At 40.8% G+C, this 19,730-nt stretch overlaps 1 pseudogene across 7 annotated transcripts; it reads right to left on the minus strand.

The window, feature by feature from the left end:
• Nucleotides 1–225: 225 nt before the first annotated feature.
• Nucleotides 226–5,495, minus strand: LOC147640713 (pentatricopeptide repeat-containing protein At2g13600 pseudogene; annotated as a pseudogene). 7 transcript variants are annotated; one of them, XR_015268267.1, is made up of 4 exons: nt 5,270–5,494; nt 2,789–5,015; nt 2,125–2,596; nt 226–732 (listed from the first exon to the last, which is right to left on the minus strand). The product of XR_015268267.1 is annotated as a pentatricopeptide repeat-containing protein At2g13600 pseudogene, transcript variant X7 (transcript). The 7 variants fall into 7 exon arrangements; XR_015268256.1 differs by having other exon boundaries at nt 2,789–5,495; XR_015268259.1 differs by lacking the exon at nt 226–732 and having other exon boundaries at nt 1,897–2,439; nt 2,569–2,596; nt 2,789–5,495.
• Between the last annotated feature and the right edge of the window lie 14,235 nt (nt 5,496–19,730).

Below are 19,730 nucleotides of genomic sequence, written 5' to 3' on the forward strand. Positions count from 1 at the left end.
AATTCCTCTCAGATCTCTTCCTCCTCTTCTACTGTCTGTCACCACTCCCTTAGTATTTTAGTCTTTCAAGCTCGTTCTAAGTTAAAAGCATTGAGAAGTGATAAAGCAGGTGAGTATGCCTCATGAATTTAAAGAGTATTGCAAGGTCCATGTAATCAAGCATCAATACTTGATTCTAGTTGCTCCACAACAAAATGAAGTAGCAAAGAAAAAGAATTTTCCTTTGCTTGAGATTGTTCATTACATGCTTAAAGCAAAACATAGTTGAGATTGAGGTATTAATTACAACAACTCATGGCTTGACATTTTTCCCAATAGAGGATTTGTAGGAATTAAAAGTGTTATACACAGTTGAAATTGAACCACGTATGAGTCTTTGATTTAGTTGCATGTCTTTGTGCCTCTACAAATGAGGATAAAGGAGTAAAACACATTTTTTTTAATCAGTCATTAAAATAATAGCTAGAGACCCTTAATCCCAATAGTAGGAAGATCATCACTCACAAGTCAAGTGTAATCTTGTGAAGAGGATACTAGGTAGGCTACATATATTTCCATAGTGAAAGGTCTTAAAGATTTCGATACATCTATGGAGAATGATCATCCTCTTACTCATTTTAGCCCAATAAAGCAATCCATATCTTCATATCAAGTATGAAAATAGAAGCACAACCCTTGGCCATGCTCTTCAAGCCCCTTTTGTTTGCTTTACTTTGGAGGGTGACGCTACACCTATCAAAGTCATCCCAAATGGCTTGTTAAAATACTTAAGGAGATAAAATCAAATTAATCTCTTCATGGTAGAATAGAAGCAACCAAACTAATCATGGGTGATATTATTTATATATTAATGAACAACATTATGTATGATACTAAGCCTTGCACACATTAGCAAGTAAAGATAAATGCTCAATTAGAACATGTAATGCAAAAATGAAAATTATCTCAATAATTAAATTTATACTTGGAAATTACTATATGCACTTCAATACAAGAACATTATGGAAACAAAATGGATATTTAATACTAGGTATCATGTAAATGGTACAATGGATAAGCATAAAATATCTCTTGTATCAAAGGGTTATTCACAAGAACAACGCATTGATTATGAAAAAATATACTCATGGCCAAGATAAGAAGCATATGAAAACTAGTATGCATTGCATCTTGTCATTGATGAAAAGTGTATCAAATGGATGTTGAGATGACTTTTTTGAATGGCAATCTCAATAAAGAAGTACAAGTGGAGCAAGCACCTAGATTTAAGATTTTGGGTTAAGAAGGTAAAGTATGCATCCAACTCAACAGAGCACCAAGTGCTTCGATTTAAAAAATGTACATATACTATTTGTCAAAGGGAATTACCAACAATCACATTGAATCTACACTTATGTTTTGAAGGATAAGAGGACTATGGTGTGTGTGTGTGTGTGTGTGTGTGTGTGTGTGTGTGTGTGTGTGTGTGCGTGCGCGTGCGCACGCACGCACACACACATATATATATGTATATGTATGCGCACACACACACACATATATATTTATATATGTATATGTATATATGTAATATATATGTAATATATATTATATGTATAATATATGTATATGTATATATGTAATATATATGTATGTATAATATATATGTATATATAATATGTGTGTGTGTGTAGTGTGCATGTACATGGACATATACATACAATATACTTTTTTCTTTTTTGTGAAACTATACATACAACAGACACACACACACACACACACACATACATACATGCATGCATATGTATGTATGTATGTGTGTGTGTGTGTATCGAGTTGTTCAAGCATGTAAATGACCATTCATTTTGACAGGTAATCGGAGGCTGCCTTGGTGATGCTAAAGCACTCACAAAGGACTACTTCAGGATGTGGTATGAACCCCTTCTTGACAAGTGTAGATAATGTAATTTTTGTGATTACATATATGTATATATGGATATATATGTCGAGTTGTTCAAGCATGTAAATGACCATTCATTTTGTCGGGTGATCGGAGGTCTTCATTGTGATGCTAAAATGCTCACAAAGGACAACTTCAGGATATTAGAAAGGGTGTGAACCCCTTCTTGACTAGTGTAGATAATGTACCTTTGTTTTTGTGGTTGGAGATGAGCTGGCTGGATTTTGAACTACTGGTCAATAATCAACGGAAGTCGTGGTGTGGAGCTTTTCTGGTTCTCCAGATAACGGTCCATGCTTCTCTTGTCTGTGATGAGCCCCATTACCTCTCAGACTTCAGCTGGCTGGCATGACGGTGGAGCAGGGGCTGGGAGGAGCCAGGGCTGCTATTGAGTGGAGCGCTGGCTGGCAACGATGATAGTGGAGCAGGACCTGCACTGCAGCTGCACGAACTGGGAGCCGGGCTGGGAGTAAACTGGCATGGACGGTCATTGGGAGGTGCACCTAGCAGAGGGAGTAGAGCAAAGAGAGAGAGAGAGAGAGAGAGAGAGAGAGAGAGATTACCTGTCTGCTTCCCAAAGCAATGTGATAAACAAAATACCAACATCTTGATTGTATGACAATTTTACTCACCAACTGCTTACTGCCCTTGCAGGGAAACCTGTCATCATCAAACGAAATCAGCTATCAAGTGCTGAAACAAGATTGTGATAAAGTGAACCCTAGCTTAGTTTAAGGCTTTGATAGCAGACTGATTCACTAATGTAGAATTTTGAAAAAGAAATTGCGCAGCAAGACTTGTGCAACAGGAAAGAATACACAACTTGACAACCAGCCCAGATTTAAGCATTACCTCCTTTGTTGCAATCGCCGTTGTCTGACAGCACCCTGCTTTAGCAGGTCCTCATTTATGATATTATAGATCTGTAGGCTGACTTTTCTAAGCTTTCTGCCTACAAAAGGCAAGCTAAACTCATGGACCTCAACCAACTTTTGGCTCTTGTAGGCACTCCGTGTCACCACCTATCTTACCGTTCCCTCCGTCTTGAGTGGGAAAATTCCTCGCGACTTGCCCTTGCTGATTTGAAACACTCTATGCCCAACCTCTGTCAAATCTACAGGACTGGATCTGGCTCTCTTCTTCTGCTCGTAGTGGATGTGCCACAACAGCCTAGGGCCCAAACCTGACTTACCCCTATATGCAGGACCACCTGAATTTCTCCAGTGTCAAGGCTTGGACGGTAAAGGTTGTGTGTGCACAAGCACGCAGACACACACGTGCACGCACATGTTTGTGAACTGTGAAAAATCTTCAAGGCAGCTATCCCACTCATGTTTTTTCTGCCATTAAGTACCAGTGGACTCCTCCAGCTTGACAGTCATGGCTTGCATGCACATGCTTATAATGGTGCAATATAGGTCGCTGCATCCACAACAGCAACTGTCCCATGTAGGACATGCAGGGTAAACGTAGGCGGCATTAGGGTGCATGAGAATTTTCCAGCTGTTACGTTTTACACATTAGAATGACCACCACCCAATGTCCCCTATAAGAGAGTAGGCAACGTACAGGTCTGACATTAGAATGTATGGTGAAGCATCTAGAGGGTCCAAGTTCCTTATGTTCTTTGCAGCCCGTTCTCCTCTGCCTGCGTCCCAATGAATTTTGCAAGCACTGAGTAGTGCGGACCATGAATAGAGATGAGGCCCCAATGACATCTCATATATGACTTCCTCTGCCTCATCTAAACATCCAGCCCTTCCAAGGAGGTCGATCATGCACACATAGTGCTCTAACATTGGTGTAATACCATGATTTTGATACATGGACATAAAGCAGAAACAGCCCTCATCTATGAGACCCATGTGACTGCACGCAGAGAGTACAGAAACAAAGGTGACCCCATTTGGTTTCACACCCTGCTGTTGCATCTGTCCGAAAAGTTGGAAGGCCACCTTACCATACCCCTGTTGTGCATACGCAGTTATGATGGCTGTCCAAGTAACCACATCACAAAGGAACATTTTGTAAAACATAGAGTGAGCATCCTCTAAGGCCCCACATTTGCCGTACATGTTGACCAAAGCGTTTCCCACCATCCTATCTGACTCGTATCCTGCCTCGACAACACAACAGTGAATGTCCTGCCCGTTGCAAAAGTTGGTCATGCAGGCACATGCACTTATAACTATTGTATAGGTGAGGGTGTCTGGCTGAACACCTTCCTGCACCATTTTTAGGTATAGTGAAAACGCTTTCTTGTCATACCCATGCTTGACATACACATCAATCATGGTATTCCAAGAGACAATGGTGCGATCTCGCAGGCTGTCGAATACTGAACATGCATCCTCCAAAGCCCCACACTTACCGTACATGGCCACAAGAGCATTTGCCACAACAACGAATGTCTCATAACCATCATGTATAATGCATGCATGAATCAACTCACCCTCTGCCAGGGCTTGTAAACCGGCACATGCACTTAAAACACTAGCTAAGGTGACCTCATCTGCATTAAATCCATCAAGCTGCATTTCCTCAAATGTTTTCAGGGCCTCATGATTATGCCCTTGCTGGGTATAAGCTACCACCATCGCCGTCCATGAGACCACAGTACACTCTTCCATTCTGTCAAACACAAACTGAGCCTCATTCAAAGCCCTACAATTTCCGTACATGGACACGAGGGCGGTTTCAATCAAGCAATCTGCCTCAAGTCCATCCTCAAGTATGCATGTGTGGATTTTTTTGCCCTTTGAAAGAGCACCCAAGTTGGCACAAGTAGTTAAAATGCCAAGAAATGTGGCCCTGGTGGGCTTTACACCTTCCAGCTCCATATCTTCATAAAGTTGAATGGCCTCCTCATTGCACCCTGCCTCAGTGTACCCAGTAATCAAAGCATTCCAAGTAACAGCATTGCGTCGCGGCATTCCATGGAACACAGAATATGCAGTTTCCATCGCACCACACTTACCGTACATGTTGACAAGAGCAGTCCCGATCACAAGATCATCTTCATATCCATCATTCATGATACTAGCATGGACGAGTTTTCCCTCATCCAGCGCCCTTGCTCCTGCACATGCACTAAGGGCACTGATGAGGGTTATTCTATTTGAATCAACACATGCCTTTTGCATGTCATGGTAGGTATGGATGGCTTTTAAGAAATCACATGCACGGCTATGGGCCTCAATCATGGCAGTCCATGATACCACATCTCGTTGACACATGATGTTGAAAACAAGGCTAGCATCGATGGTAGAGTTGCATTTTCCATACATGCTGATGAGGAGATTTCCAAAGAATTTGTCAAGCTGGAAACCGCACCTGATTAATGAGGCATGGAGCAGTCTACCTTCTGAAAGGGAAACGCCTCTGTGCAATCGGCAAAGGAGCTTTTCTCTGGAGCGCTTCTCGGAGAAATCTTCCATCTTCAAACAGACGTGTGTGTGTGCAGAAGAAGCCGTTGAATGCGCCGTGCTGCACATAGCCTCCATGCTGCACATAGCCTCCATGGATATATCTAAACACGAATCATGGCAGCTGAAAACTTGAAAGGGTATTAATATCGTAAGGCACTCATTTTGTAAGACTTCAACCTTAGGCTGGTTGTCCAAGCCACATGGCTGCCCAAGTTCTTTGAACCCACCTTCAACCAAGAAAGGCTTTTGGCCTCAGAAGGCGCGTCATTGTCAGAGACACCTCACAAAAAAAAAGGGGTTTTGTCCAAGAATTGAACCCAGATGTGCCATTTTGCCTAAGCCATCATTCATGTTGAGAAGTGGTGTAGTTGCTTTTTTATAATTTTTGAGGCACACATTTGGTGTTGCTTGTGAACTTTATGGTAGACGTTCAATGGGATACTGTAGGCTTCCAGTCAAAAGCATCACCCTTAGCCAAAATTTGAGGTGTCCGAGAATGCCCCATTATGTTGCTATGGAGTAACATCACTTACCTGCATGATTGCATACCTAAGCAAACCCAATTGATGTGCACAATTTGTCGCACATGTTTTGACTCCCCTCTTACAGTTGACACAATGTGTAAACATGGAGTCCATGGGTACATATGCATTCACGATTTAAAATGGGCATCATTAATCTTATCTTAAGAGGATTAACCAAATTAAGTTTTTAAAAAACATAACATAAATTCATTGTCTTCTCGATTTTAGGAGAAGTTTCTTATGGTATGCTCGCTTTTTGCCTTTGGTTTGCCATATCCGTTGGGGAATTTGTGTAGACTTTCGAGCACTAGTTGTTGCTAGGAAACTATTCTTCTGCTTTCATTTGGCTACTAATATTATGGTATTATCATCATCATGATACCCTTGTGCATGTTAGTACGTTCTTAGGCACCCATCTTTGTTACCTTGTGGGATCTTATGGCTCATTCATCTTTGGCTTTTATAGGCTCCTTTTGTATTTTATGTTGGATTCTTTTGGACTAAGATGGGCTATACAAGGGCACACACACATTTCTCAATTCTAAGTCCTTAAGACTTTGGCTCTTATCTCATTTTTAACCCTTTTATGTTCCAAGTGAAGGTTTTTTTTAACCACTCTAGGTGGGTTCAATACTTTGAAAACATTTTTTATTTGAAGGTTTTTGTAAACCTTAGAACCAATAAAGTGCATTTGTAGTCATTGGCTCTTTTCTTTACTTTAAAAAAGGATATTCTTGTAAATTGTGAAAGGACTCTAAAAGTATTAACTTATGGTTCATTCATTTTTAAACCTTAGTATATTTTTTAAGACTTAAAAACCTCTTCACATCTATGAGGTGCATCAATTAAGCAAAGGTTGTTGTGCAGCTATTGAGATTATGCTAAAAATTTACACCTTGTAAACCATATAAGTAAATGTTGCTTGCTTTCCATATTTATATTATCTATACTACTCAAAAATATAAAGGTGTCACAAACATGGATTCTTAGGTACTTCGCTTGTATTTTTGTTTTTTTGTTACTTCTTAAGTAGCATAAGTCAATGTTTAGGCTAGTATACATACTACTTTGAAAATGTAAGATTCCTCTTCCCTTATCCTAGTGTAGTTGAGATATTAAATTTTGGATGTATATTTCTAGTGAGAGAATATGAGATTTCAAATAAGATGAGCCTTTTTAATGAGAAAATTATAATATTTAGAAATTGAGAAAACAAAAAGTAAAATTTAATATTAAGAGTCAAGGTATCATCATGTGCAAAGATTAAGTTGGGGTGTTCCTATATGCACATGTGCATATGTGTAGGCCCTTGCACATTGAGGTTAGGAAGAGGAAGAAAAAAATAAAAAATAACCTTAATTTTTTTTAAAGAAATAAAAGAATCATTTTTAATAAAATTAAACAATAAGAATTATTTATAGCATATTTAATTAATTTCTATTAGAGTGGAGATCAAGCAAGCAACACACACACATAGATGCAGCATATAAGGAGAGATAAATGGAAACATAACACTTAAAGTAGATTGATAAGAATGAGTGAAGTACAAGTGAAGCAATATGATATGGTTACTTACACAATCATAAGAGTGTGTACATATGTTCAGGGGAAAAAACCTGCTAAAGAGAAAAAAAAGTATGTCGGGCCATATTAGCCTACATCCACACATCACTATCATATAAGTGCTACAAATCCCCCCCGTAGTGATGCTGTGAACATGTACAAGGATCATGTGGTTGATCAATCCCCAAATGGTAAAATAAGCCCAAAGCTGTGTGAAAAGCTTCAAACTTCTCTCGTGAGAGAGCCTTCGTGAACATATATGCCACATTGTTGTGTAAGCTAATCTCTCCTTTAATCACATAATGATAATGTACCTCAATGCACTTTATGCAAGCATAAAATAATGGGTTCCTCCTCACAACAACTAATGCACTCTGGCTGTCATGGAGATGGGGGTCTGTTGTTCATAACACTAGAACTTGCCAAAAGGCGTATGAGCTATACACACTCTAGAGTCGCTAAAAGTTACCTTGTACTCAGCTTCACAGCTCGAAGTGGCCATTGTCGGATGCCTCTTACGAGCCATGATATACATGAATCACCAAGGTGAAAGCAAAAGCCACTACTAGACACTCACGTGTCATAACATCTATCCCAATCTTGGAATCACTGAAAGCATGTAGCTGAACATCACCCCCTTTAGCATAGAATAAGCTAAGGAACTGAGTGCCCTATAAGTATCTGACTTGGTAGTCTGACCAATGCCTAATTCTAGGACTATGCATAAACTTTCTCAACTGGGAGACCCTAGACTGAATATATAGCCTCGTATTACATAGATAGATGAGGCACCCAAATGGCTTCTCTGCTGATAAAGTGATGTATCAAATAGTTCACTTATATCCTAGAGATTAAGCCTAGCACTTGTCTCTAGGCTTACAGTCTTCAAGACCAAACTCAGTAAGCAGCCTTCATATATACTTTAATTGCAACATTACAATACCATCATCACGTTGCATAAACTGTATGCCTAAATATTAATGCAACGAGCCCAAATCTGTCATCTCAAATGACACATGTAATTTAGCCTTGAAGGTTGGGGCTTATGAGTAGCATGTCATCAACCTATAAAATGATGACTAGGAAGCAATCTTTACTCCTCTTTACATTCTTTACATAAAGGGTACTCTCAATTGGACTGTTGCAAAAACCACTTACAACACCAAGTATGCATTTATCTTCTCATACCATGCTATGGGAGAGCTTGCTTAAGGCTATATAAAGCTTTTCTTAACTTGCATGCTTTAGATTCCTTCCCCTTCTCAACAAATCCATGAGGTTTGAAAAGATGTGGGGGAGAAGAGAGTTTGAGCTCTTGCAAGCACACACACACACTCACACAAACGGTAGAAGAGAGCACACAAGGTGAGAGGCTGAAAATTCTTCTTTGTCTTCACACAACAAAATAGGTCTATAAAGAAGAAAAGTGACTAACACACGTAATAGAGTATATACAAGCGGTCCATAATGTGAACACGCTAAGAGGAGTGAGTAGATGTGGACTAGTCGGTGTAGTCTAGTCGAATCTCTAGTGAAAATATGTCGGTGTGCCAGCTACCGAACTCGCTAGTGATATAAATGTCGAACAGACATGCAAACGCCTCGTGAGTGTCAACTCATGTTGAGCTTGACATCTCAACACTCCCCCTCAAGCTCAACTCCATCTCATGAACTCCAAGCATATCTTGAAATCTGTGGAGCTTCTCAGCTCCCAAGGCCTTCATGAAGATGTCAGCAACCTGATCCTGTGTTGTGTTGACGTAAGCTAAGTCGATGTCGCCTGCCAAGACTCTGTCTCCTTGATGAAGTGGCAATGTACCTCAATGTGTTTCATCCGTGCATGGAAAATTGGGTTCCTAGCCAACTGTATACTACTAAGATTGTCACAATATATGACAACCTTTCTCTCCACATGCAACCCCAAATCAACAAGTAGCTTGCGTAACCAAGCTACCTCACACGATGCCATCACAGCTCCTATGTACTCTGCCTCTGTGCTTGACAAGGCAACTGTGGGCTGCTTCTTGCTACTCCATGTCACAACAGCACTCCCCAATGAAAACATAAATCCACTGGTAGATCTCCTGTCTGAGATGCTACCTGCCCAATCTGCATATGTGTACCCATATAGCTCCAATGGTACACTTGCTGCATAAAACAATGCATAATCAACACTGGTCCTCAAATACCAAAGTGTGCATTGCACATTATCAAGATGTGGTTTGTGCAAAACCTGCATAAACTGGCTCTCTAAGCTAACGGTGTAGCTCAAATCTGGCTTGCTGATCATGCCATAGATAAAACTCCCCACAATCTTCCTGTACATAGTGGGTCCTCCAACACATAACCTGCATCTGCACTAAGCTTGCCATTTTGATCTAATGACACCGAGATTGGCTTACAATCAGCCATCCCATACTTGGACAACATGTCCAATGCATACTGTCTATGTGAGAGCCAAATACCCTCAGGTGTGCGAATGACCTCAATTCCCAAAAAGTAGCGCAGATCTCCCAAATCCTTCATCTCAAACTTCCGTTTGAGAAGACTTTTCACATGCTCAATCTCATCCAAGGTGTCACCCCCAACAATAAGATCATCTACATATATGGTGATGATCACAATACCCTTATCACTCTTGCGCACATACAAAGAGTGATTTGCATCTGCCATATAAAAACCAATGCAAAAATGCAAGTCACCATGCAAGAATGCATTTTTTACATCCATTTGATGTAAAAACCAGCCTTTAGCTGCAACCACCACAATCACAATTCTCACAGTTTCCATCTTTGCAACAACTGGGAAAATGTCTCCTCATAATCAATCCCATGTGTTTGAGCATATCCTTTGGCTACCAATCTAGCCTTGTACTTGCTTATGCTACCATCATTGTTATGTTTCACCTTATACACCCACTTACAGCCAATAGCTTTCTTGCCTTTAGGCAGTGGCACCAAATCTCAAGTCTCATTTCCATACAATGCATCCATCTCCTCATCCATAGCTTTCTCTTAACACACATTTCCAATAGCCTCATCAAAACATGTGGATTCTACAACCTACATAGCTTTTGTCATATAAGCATAGTGATGTGCCACATAACCATCTTAAGTCAACCTCTGCACAGGGTTTTTGACTCTTTCAATATTCGTAACTTTGTATTCATATCTTCCATAGCCTTCTTCACATCAGGCGTCCTCATTGCTGGAATCCCAAGATCCTCATCAAGGCTCATCTCCAAGCCACTAGAATCTCCATCAACAAGAGAATGCCCTGCATAAATATTAGGCATACCAAGGGGCTCAACCACTTTCTCTTTGCCTTTATGTGATGTACCAGCAACTACATTTTTAGGACTGGTATTATGACGCAGCCTACCACTCCATGGTTTATCAACGGAACTGTTGAATGAGGACTCTCCTGGTCCACTCAATGACTGTTATTACTGACTTGCATTCTATGCAACCACATTTCCACTTACATAAGCCCTAACATCATCTTTTTCAGCAGCATACCAGCTACTCATCTCATCAAGTACAACATCCATGCTTACCCTCAATTCTCGTGTAGCAGGATCATAACATCTATATCCCTTTTGCTCAAGGGAATACCCAATAAACACACATTTTGTTTGCTTATAGTTACTGAGGAGGTTTGATATTGCAGTTTCACGAACCATCCTTGTAGCATCCAATTCCTCAAATCTCCGGGTTGCTTCCTCGGGCACGCCTGGCTGTTGCTTCACTTTCTTGATCTTCTGTGATTCTTTGGAGCCTTGCAGCCAGGCTTTAATTGTCTTGCAGCAGCCTGCTATGTGATTTGTGCCATTGCTTCTTGGTGTGCTAATACTATCCTTTGCATTTTGACTTAACTGGCACTAATGGTGTTGTTAAGTGCTCTTACTTTCTCTGCATGTGTCTTGTTTGATTGTTCTCTCTCTTGCTATAAGTGAGTGGCTTTGTCCTTTGCTGCTTTCAGATTGGAGGATAGCTGCTGGATATGTCGTTTACAGCTCCTCTTCTTTGGCCATGGAATTGTGTTGGAGTTCTTGTACTTGCTGGGCATGAAGGGCTGTGAGCTCATGGGTATGGGTGACCTCCTTCTGGAGTTGCTCTTTAGCTTGTTCTAACTTTGCCTTGAGGTCTATATTTTCTTTGATCCTTTGTACCATGGTTTGGCTAAGGACCACATTATTGCTCTCCAATGCCTTGTATCTGGTCTCTTGCTCCTCCGTGGCCTTCAAACTTTTCATTATGACATCCTGATGCATGGCCTCTACTACTGCCAAGTGGTCCTTTAAGGTTCGCACTTGTATGTTTGACTCGTTAACTTGCTTCCAAAGGGCAGCGTTATGATCATGGAGCATGTGTGACTTTTTTCTCCTTCTCCCATGGTGCACTTGTGCTTGCACTTTCTTCGAGTCCAGCATGTGGCAGGTTTAATAATTCATCCAAACCTTCCATTGTTTCCTGCAAGAACGATTCATAGTCAACATTTTGTAGGAAGGACAGCTGGGGTATTCTTTCCTCATCTTTGAAACGTCTTCTTTTGCTTGGGCTTGATGGTTCTGCACTTCTTGGTCTTTTGCTTCTATCAGTATGAGGGGCAGCTAGTTCATGCACTTGAGCTGTGTTGCCTCAATGCCTTGTGTCTCCTCAACCTGTACTGGAATTGATATTGCTTGTTTGGGTTCTATCTCTGTCGGTATGTCTGCCAAAGCTGAATCCTTAAGTGGGGACAGGTTCATGAAAATCAGCTGTGCCGGGCTCGTCGGGGGAGTAACTTGTTGTGGTTGCTCTTGAGTGGCCTAGCTGATTTGTGGCTTCTTGCTCTGTCAATGCCTCCTGGTATTTTCTGATTTCCTGTGCCACCTTAGCCTCAAGTCTTTGTGATTTTGCAGCTATGTCTGGGATGACGCCCCTCATTTTCTTATCTGCCTTCTTCTTTCTCCCTTTCCTTATCTCCTTCATAATGGCCTGGGTCTCCACTAGGACAGCTTGGCCCTCTTGCATTTCTTCAGCTGCGCTGCTGTTAGTGGTGGTTGATCTGGCAGCAATGCCAGTTGTAGTTGCAGTTGCTCTACTGGGTTCGGCGGGGGAGAGGCCTTTTTGCCACATGATTTAGGACTTGGGTTAGCAGGTACGGGTTACATGTTTTGGACTGGTGGGCCTTTAGATAGTTCTCCATCTCTCTATGAATATAATATGCCCAGTCCTCCTCCTTCTCTTCATGTACCTTAGCGATCCTATTCAACGGGACCCTATTATATTGATCCACTGGCTTGACCTGCACTATTAAAATGACATAGCTACTCTGTCCCATTGGAGTTATAAGAACTCTTCTTTAGCATTGCATCCAGACGCATTTTGTTGAATGCATGGGCATTGACTTTGACTACCGGTGGGAGCTGTAGAGCGTCACGAATGAGTTCTTCTGTGATTAGGAGCTGCTCTGTTGTGCCGTCGGCCTTCGAGATGGTGCCATGTTTGGTGCCTTTGTCATAAGTCTTGATATATACTCAGCCCAGAGCTCTGTGTCGATGCTCCTTGTGGAAGTATTTGTGCCATTCTCCCTAAGCCCACTTTCTCTAGCTTCTCCTTGACCTCTACCTCTTCTAGGATTTGGAGGCACTTTGGGTTGTGGTAATGTAGTGCAACCTTTCTATGGGCTGTAAAGGTTTCCTTGTGCTGATGATGACTCCAAGGAAGGCTTGGGCATATGGGCCCAAGTAATTCAGTTTGGGTACCTACACTGGTTTCTTCTTCTGACTTGCTGGGGAGCCTGTAGCGCTAGCTTAGGTGGCTGCTGGGGTCTCTACAGCTTTTGTTTCCGAGGCCGACAGTTGTACATGAAAATTACATTAGTCTCCAGACTGGTGGGGTAGGTACCATTTCTCCTCTCTTTTTTTTTATGGTACACCGGTTAGTTGAGATGAGAAGTCTGTTAGTGTAGGAGTAATAAGAAGGTGTGTTAATTGACAGGTGAATGTTGTGGCATGAAGGTGCAGGGGCTTAGTAGTCCCGTGAACCCGCAGATCATGAGAAGTTGTCCCGTGTGAAAGGTGGTTTTGTGAAATGAGGTTCTGTGAAAAGTGGTTGCGTGAAAGGGAGTTCCGTGAGACGGAATCTTGTGAGATATGGTTCCATGAAAGGTGGTTATGTGAAAAGGAGTTCTGTGAAACAGAATCCCGTGAGAAGTGGTTTCGTGAACTAAAGTTTTGTGAAAGGTGGTTACGTGAAAAGGAGTTATGTGAAAGGTGTTTACGTGAAAAGGAGTTCTGTGAAAGGTGTTTACGTGAAAAGTTCTGTGAACGGTGGTTTCGTGAAAGGGAGTTCCGTGAAACGGAATCTCGTGAGAGTGAGTTTCATGAAATGATGTTCTGTGAAAGGTGGTTTCCTAAAATTGCAGGTTTGTGTAGTCCCATGAAAGGTGATTACGTGCAAGGGAGTTCCGTGAAACGGAATCCCGTGTTGGTTTCGTGAACTGAGGTTCCGTGAAAGGTGGTTATGTGAAAGGGAGTTCCGTGAAATGAAATCCCATGAGATGTGGTTTTGTGAAATGAGGTTCCGTGACATGAGGTTCCGTGAAACTATAGTGATTTCATGAAATTGCAGTTTGTGTAGTCGCGTGAAACTTCAGTGAATCATGAAGGTGCAGATTTTTGTTATTGTATAGTTTTTTATGTTTTTGTTATCTTAAGAGGTGATGCATGCAAGTGATGATACCGCAAGGAATTATTTAGAATAACCACCGAATTGGGGTGATACTAATGTACAAGATTGTTAACGAGAAGATATTGATTGCACATAAACATCAAAATCAAAATAAAAAAGGACAAAGAATACGAAAAGGAAATGAGAAATGGACCAAGCCACCTTAATCGCGGCGGTGACTGTCAATTATGGTTGGAAAATCCGGGGAAGACGATGCACGATGATTGGAAATGGGAGCTCTAAGCGTGTAGCGATGGACACACGATGCGAAATGATGAGAAAGGAAAGAATTTTTGATTTTATAATGTAGCCGTCGGACAGGGCGGCTGCCTTAATGAAGAAAGCCACGTGGTGTCTTTCGATTGGCCCATGAGAAATGACCATTTCATGGCGTGAAATTTTTTGAACTAGTTCACAACGTGAAATTTTTAGGGTTGGCTCATGGCATGAACCGTTTTGAACCAATTCATGGCATGAAAATTTTTGAATCAGTTCACGACGTGAACTTTTTTGGATTATGAATCTGCAAGATTGGGACCTTCTATTTTTCCCTTCATGCTTAGTCATTCAAACATGCATTAAATGAGTGAATGATACACAATTTACCTTGTATCCATTGGGCAACAATGGATACCTTCATCTTTTATTGCCATGAAAACCAAGGTCACACCTTGGCACTTCTATGTAAGTGTTGTTGTAGGCGTTTTAGCTCCGTGTGGGAGTTTTTTATTCTTCCACCCAATTGAATAATGTTATTACCAGGTCGTCTTGTGGTTGGGGGCTTTCATCCATGTCCCTTTTTGCTGAACTTCTTTGTTTCTACCTTTAAGGTCCTTGTTCAGCTTTGTGATCGAAGTGGTTACTAACATTGCTTTGGCAATTCCCAACGCATCTTGTTGAGTTGCCTTCTTCCTCCACACCAATGTTGGTGCAGTTTCAGCATTGGTTACTAACATTGCTTTGGCAATTCCCAACCCATCTTGTTGAGTTGTCTTCTTCCTCCACACCAATGTTGGTGCGGTTTCAGCATTGGTTGTGGGAGTTGATGATGTATGCTTTTACTACTCTTTCCTTTGTTACCGGAATTGCTTGTGATGGTGGCCACTAAGCGGGGTTTGGGTACCCACACTGTCGTATTGCCTTGGTAGTATCCTTGCGCTCGTAGTCTTTTTAGACCCATTGCTTATGAAAGCCTTGTGGGATATTGGTATGTCTGGAGTCCTAACAATTTGTTTGTGTAGGCCAAGTCTGACTTTTGATTCCTTTGTGAATTTTTCTTACTGACCCCATATTATTCTTCTTCTCCTTCTTGTGGGGTTGGTTTTTGAGTTGTCTCTTGGGCACCCACTTCTGTGTACCCTACGACTTTGGGTATTGTTTGTGTAGGCTTTGTGGGACTGATGCTTGTTCTGTTTTATGAGTTGATGTTACTATACTCGGTGTCGTTCTTTTGTCAATCATGATCTGTTTCCCTATGTTTGTCAAGCTCCATAAGGGTATGGACAAACATGACCTTATCGCCCTCGTTCAACAACGCTTTCCTCTTCTCCCATTGGATATTGCATTTGCTGGTGAGATCCAGGATCATCCTAGAATCATTTCCTCTTCCATGGAACCTACAGGCATGACAAACATTTTCAAATATTTTCCCAACCAAGGAATTATTTCTGATGGAAATGCCAACACTTAAAAATCCCTCAGCCTTTGTAGTTATCAAGTGTACACTGCGTACTTGTGCATCAGTGTTGGGTTTAAGGTGTGGTCTATCTAAGGCTTCCCATGTCTCATATGAGATTAAATTATGACTTAATCCTCTATCTTTTAGTGTAATGCTCATTGCATGGCCTTTAGCTATAGAGAGTTCCACCCTGAGTCGTGCTAGCTCAATGTTCAGTTCCTCTTCGTCCGAGAGAGTCAAGGAAGCCATGTTGATGTGTAACATCCTCTTCTGGAGTAATTGTTTAGCTTTGGCCTCCCTTCCCTTAGCCTCTTCTTGAGCTTGCTAGATTTTTTTCCTTTGTGGGTTGTTTTTGTTGTTTTAAGAGATGTTCTTGCAAGAGCATCTCTTGGGTCAGTGGTCCATAATATTTTTTGAGTTTGCTTCCATTAACGTAACCCTCCATCTGTATGCCATCAATTGTCTCAATTCTAATCGACCCTTGAGGTGTGATCTCAGTCACCCAGAAGGGTCCTAGGTCTCTGTATTTGAGTTTCTTTTTCCTGGTGCTTCCTATACCATACATGAGGACAAGGTCCCCCGTTTCTAGTTCTTTTTGTTTCAAATTTTTGTCGAACCAATGCTTCCTGCGTAGTTTCTCGACCATGAGTCCATGCGATACTATTAGCCTAGTCTCGTAAGTCAATTAGCCTTTCAGCTAATGCATTCTTTGTTAGATGTTCTTGCACTGCAATCCTTAAGCTCGGAACTAGGTATTCCATAGGCATTACTTCCTCAACACCATAACCTAGACAGAAAGGAGTGTATCTCGTCGTACCTTATATGATGTTCGATATGCCCATAGGACTCCTGTCAACTTATGTTCCCAGTCCGTTCGACTTGCTTCCAAGGTTTTTGTCAAGATTGTACATAAAATTTTGTTTGTTCTCTCTGCTTGACCATTAGCCTTGTGGATAATAAGGTGATGATTTTCGATGGACCACTAAGAATCTCGTAAAAGTAAATGATCGATCACCTCATTAATAAAATGTGAGCCGCAATCACTAACTAATTCTAATGGGCAGCGGAACCTCGAGATAATTTTCTCATATAAGAATTTTGTTGTTGTTTGTGCATCATCTCACTTCAAAGCTCTGGCTTCTGCCCATTTGGTGAAATAGTCCGCGGATGATCACATATCGGGCTCGTGATGGGTGTGCCGCGCGGGACTAATAGGTCCCACAAAATCTACTCCCCATTTTTTAAAAGATTGTCTTACAATAATAGGGGTGGGCGGCATCTTGTCCCTTTGTTATGGGATAGCGAAACACTGACATTCTTCGCACCTCTTGACAAATTCTATGGCATCTCTAAATAACATAGGCCACCATAATCCTGCTTGAAGTACCTTGCGAGCCGTGATCTCTCTAGCAAAATGCTTGCCTGCTATCCCTAAATGAGCTTCATCTAATATCATAAAAACGAACTCATCTTCTCTCACACATCTCCTTAGCACATTATCTTTACCTAGCTTATATAGTTCTCCCGCAATCAATTGATAAGGTGCAGCAAGCTTGATAAGCCGCCACATTTTATCTTTATTCAAGGGTATTTCTTGTGGAAAACCATGAGCTAGATAATTAGATATCTCCTCGCTCCATTCGGGTACCATGTCCAGTTTGAACAAACAAGCATCAGGGAGATCATCTTCGACACCAGTTTGCTGGTTCCCCATTTGGAATTCTTGACATATGATCGGCTAACACATGATGTGTCCCTTTTCTTACCGTAACTATAAAGTCGAATTCCAACAACAATAATAGCAACCATCGTGTGATTCTTCCTGTGGTGCAAGGCTACTTCACGAAGTACAATATGGCTTGATGGTCCACGAAGAATACGAATTTGTTGGCCAATAGGTAATGTCGATACTTCTTGACAGCGTAAACCATGGCCAATCCTTCTCTCTCTATGGTGGTGTAGTTCACCTCTGCATCATTTAATTGATGACTAGCGAAGCAGACTAGAAGTCCAATTTGAACTCACCGGGTTGGGCTAGTACACATCCAATAGCAAAGTTTGACGCATCAATATGCACATGAAATATGAGGTCCCAATTGGGGGGTCATAGAATTGGCGTGCTAGCCAATGCCTGCTTCAGTCGATCATATGCTTCCTGGCATTCCTTAGTCAATTCAAAGACAATGAGTAGCTTGTACAATGGCTTGGCGATTTCAGCATAGAAAATTATGAAGTGGCGGTAATACCCCACGTGGCCCATAAATCTTTGCACACCTTTGTAATTAGTGGGTGGTGGCAGCTCTCCAATATCAACTTGACCTTGCTATCATCCGTGGTGGATATACCGTTCTTTGAGACAATGTGTCCCAATATCACACCATGTTTGACCCAAAATTGACACTTTATGATTACGATATAATTGACATCGCTCGAATACCTTCCTTAAGCAAGCCAAATGGTCCGCCCATCGAGAGTGTGCACACAGATCATCAATGAATATCTCCAACCACTTTTGCAAGTAGTCTTTGAAGGCTGTGCACATCAATCACTGGAATGTTACTGGGGCATTGGTGAGACCAAACGGCATAACCTTGTATACAAATGTCCCCCACATTGTATTGACAGTTGTCTTATGCTGGTCTTCTGGTGCTATGGACATCTGGTTGTAGCCAGAGAATCCATCCAAGAAGCTGTAAGCTTCTTCACCACTCTCTCCAAAACATGTTCCATATAGGGTAATGGATAATGGTCTTTCCTAGTAGCTGCGTTGACCTTTTTAAGATTGACACATACCCTAAGTTTTCCATTCTTTTTTGGCACTATTACGATTGGTGAGGACAACCAATCCGTGTGTTCTATCTCATATATGAAATCTACAGCACATGAGCTTGTCTATTTCCTCCTTTACAATTGCCACATACTTAGGATTCATTTGCTATGGTTTCTGCAAAACATGATGCAGAGACCAAGATTGATGATGAAGGGTGTGTTGATTTTTTGGTGCCATTTGGTTCAAACCAAAAACTCAGCTTTCTCTTTATTAATTATTTTGTTTAGAGATATCCATTGTGCTACAACTTCAAAGGAGAAGAAATCTATGGAGGTTTGGTTTTTTTTATGTTTTGATATCTTGCTATGGTTTTCTAATATAGTTTCCAATTAATGTTTAATGTAATGGTATAATATTTAAGTTTAATATTACTCTACTTTACTGAGATGATTCAATGTTATGTTATATTTCTTAAAATTTCTTATAATTAAGCTTGATGTTATGCTTCAGTTAGTGTGCTGAATATTATGATTTAATTATTTGTTATTACTACTGTTATGGTTTACTACTTTGTTAAGTCAAATTTTGATATGTTATATATATCTGGTTTGATATTTAAGAATTAATATCATGTTTTTTTATTTACGATATGGATTTTTGTATTATAAGTTTTGTGGTTAATTGTCTATATATTTTTGAAATTAGAATACAGGAAAAAGAGATATACACTTTCAATTAGATGTTAAGTATGCATATTTACACAAGGACAGAAGCAAGTATAGTGCAATAAATAGTGATGCAACATCAAAGAGATGCAAGTAAAAAACATGTTGATCTTTGGGTACAGGGATCAATATATCCACTTGATTCTCTTACTCAATAGCCTCCTCAATTTTCAAGATTAATATCTTTCATGAAGTATGTATGTGAGGATCATGTTGGTTTGTTAGGATACACAAAAAGACTTGTCAACCAAGTATATAGTGTTTATACATCAGCTCAACACCTATTGAAGAACAAGGAAGCAAGATTGTGCATCTCTCAAATGCTTTAATTGAGAAGGGAACTCTGTGTAATAAATTGTAGGATGCAATGCATGTTGTTCAAATAGAAAA

The sequence above is a fragment of the Cibotium barometz genome, chromosome 2, assembly GCF_041138505.1.
Source record: "Cibotium barometz isolate CiBa-2024 chromosome 2, ASM4113850v1, whole genome shotgun sequence".
Taxonomy (NCBI): Eukaryota; Viridiplantae; Streptophyta; class Polypodiopsida; order Cyatheales; family Cibotiaceae; genus Cibotium; species Cibotium barometz.